The sequence below is a fragment of the Lates calcarifer genome, unplaced genomic scaffold (assembly GCF_001640805.2).
Source record: "Lates calcarifer isolate ASB-BC8 unplaced genomic scaffold, TLL_Latcal_v3 _unitig_5649_quiver_1633, whole genome shotgun sequence".
Taxonomy (NCBI): Eukaryota; Metazoa; Chordata; class Actinopteri; family Centropomidae; genus Lates; species Lates calcarifer.
The window spans coordinates 23,639-26,706 of NW_026117640.1; positions in this window are offsets into that span (position 1 = coordinate 23,639).

Sequence of the window (3,068 nt, forward strand, 5' to 3'; positions counted from 1 at the left end):
CCACTTGATGGGCTATATGATCCGTATAGACACCCTTTGTCATACTCCCAAGACCAACCACCTCTGCCAGTTTGCTTCTCACTGGTAAGGGCAACCCCTTCTGTATTTTAGCCCGCAAAATTGACTGCTCCATTTGATTCAAGTCCGGATCATTTCCTGTAACGTTTCTCCACACCTGATGGGCTCTTGACACATAGGCCCTCGGGTTTTCATCCTGTCCCAACGGTTCAATAAAGATATTATCAGGATGTACATTAGTTAGGAAATGTATCTTTCAATGCTCTCCACACTCGACCTCTACTGGCAGCAAACAACTCCGAATCATTCACAGCAGTACCTATATATCGGTCAGTCCCCGCTTTTTGTAGAATCTCTTCCATAGCTGGAACCCAAGGAGACTAGCCAAGAGTCTCTTAACATCTCCCATGGCAGCTTGTGTTCCCACCATAATCTCTTCCAACTTTGAAATCCAAGGATGTGCTCCATCTTGAAGAGTAGGTAACTTCTCAAGTATGTCTGACATATCTGTATTCTGCCAAGGCTTGTACTCCAAATTCTGTCCTCGAACAACCACTGGACACATTTTCCCTTTTCTTGGGCGCAGTGAATATCTCTTACCTAATTTTTGGGAAATCTTTTTCCGCAAGGTTTTTCCTCTGTGTCTTTAACCACTTTAATTGATTCTCCCATACTTTCTGATCCTCTGGTTTAGATGACTCATAGAGATGCGAAAGGCATTGATTTATACTTTTCTCAACCTCTTGTAAGGCCGTTCGTCTCTCCTCTTCTATTCCAGTGCTAGTTGCCGCAGGGAAAAAACCTCTTGAAGGCGAAGGAATCTGCTCCTCCCAATCACTGCCTTCATTCTCACTTTCACTAGAACTATCATCTTCTGAGTCCTCTGCCGTCCATGTTTTATCTCCTCTTCTTTCCGCTCTAGCCAGCATCCTTTTGACTTTAGGATCATATCCACCCATAGCCTCTTCCAAATCACTCTGATCATCCTTAGCTCCCACACAAATAGTTTTCCTCTTACTCTTAGAGCTTGGATACATCGTTATAGTCGTTTCTGCTTGTCCCACTTCTATTACCTGATCATTCTCATCTTTAATCTGATAATTACCCTCCTGAGAGATCACTGGAAGCTGGGGATAAACTTCCTCAAACTTCACCTTCTTCTCATAAGGTGGGGGTTTCTTTGCTGGATCCACGTGTGAGAAGGGTGCATTAATCTCTGCCATTAATTTTTCTGTTTCCTTTACATTCTTTCTTATTTCCTCTACACTCTGTCTCTCTTCTCTTTTGCAGATTTTATCAATTTCTGTCCCTCGTTTTCAAACAACTGAAGAACACCAAGCTCCACTTGTCTCTTTTCTTTACGTTTTTCCCCCTTTTTACCCTTCTTTTGTTCCGCCTTATATGTAGACACAAGTACATGCATTATTTTAATTACATCGGGGTTAAGAGTTCCTTCCACTGGCCATGGTTGATCATTTCAGGCCAACGCTTATGCCATTTCTCCGATATCTTTGCAATACATTTAATTAAAGGATTATTCTTCTGTACTACTTCAACAGGGGTAATTACTCTCGAAACTTTAATATCCTTTTCTGACATTGTAATAGCTCCTTTAATTATAAATCTAAACTGATTACTAAAACTACTTCTAAATACTTAACCTACTTCTCCCTATTTATTTTATTTTATTTTATTTTAAACCACTATTTTACCACAATCAATGAATTTGCCAACTCCAAAAGAACCAAAAACTCAATCAATATAACACTAAATTCACAACACCAAGCCCACATATAATATCTGACCAAACACACAATTAATCCTCCAAATTATGTGTAAAGTTTCCACAAATTAACAAAAGTCCAATCCTATATGAGGCTCAAAAGATCACCTGCTCTTACAAGGGACCAACTATTACCAAGTGTATTCCTATTTTCAATAAACAATCACCTCAAATCAAAATAAAACAAAAATAAAATCCACGTTTACCACTCTACTTTCAAACATCATTTAACCCAATAATCATATTCTGTTAATTAAATGCATTAACAAGTCAGTCCATTGCCAAGCTTTTCCTTTAAACAGCTACACCATATACTATATTATGCATACCCAATCAAATTATATCTCTAAAATGTTTTATAATATTGACCAATAAACTATAAAATGAATATAAACACATACGTTTTAAATGCAGGTCTTTGTGAAAAGAGTTTGTGTATAAAACTGTACTGGCCTTTAGCAGACTGGATTCAGGAGCTGTCAGCTATCGTCAGCAATCCTCAATCCATGTAACACCTTGGCCAGCTGCCACCCCTCTGCATCCTGGGGCACTCCACCTCCTTTTCTTCTCCCCAATTCTCACACAGCACAAGTGGATAAGAACAGAAACAGACAAGATTTTAATATCTTTATAAACCCACTAAATCTTTCTAACAACAATTCAATTCAATCCCAATTATCTACCAGCACACAGATATTTTCCTCTTTAAACACCAAATTATAATTTCACAACATACCTTAATTTATTTTACTCTATATAATCTTAATTCCCCCTTAATTATCATCCACAAACTATATATCCTACTATTCCTTTATTTCTCTTTAAATCCCACACAAAACATTCTTACACTAAATTTCTATGTCCTTTTTTGGGGGCTCATAAGTTTTTCCTCTCTCTCTTTTTCTCAAAAACGTCCTTTAAAAAGGCTCATAGATTTTGTTCAAACTGTCCCCCAAAAAAGGCTCATACACCTTTTAACAATATCAAAAGTCCCCTCGATAAGAGGCTCATATATTTTAACAATAGCAAAAATGTCTTTTTGAAAGAGGCTCATGTACTTTATCCAATAAAAACGTCTTTCATTTTTACCATAAAAACGTCCTCTCTCAAAAACTCATAATTTTATTCATATCAGAAAAAATATCTTTCTTTATACATTACTATTTTCAACCACAACCTATATATTCCTATTCAATACAAAATCTATCTTCTTAACATAAACCCCATACACCATCCCGTGTCACAGCTTTCACACACAGCTGAGACA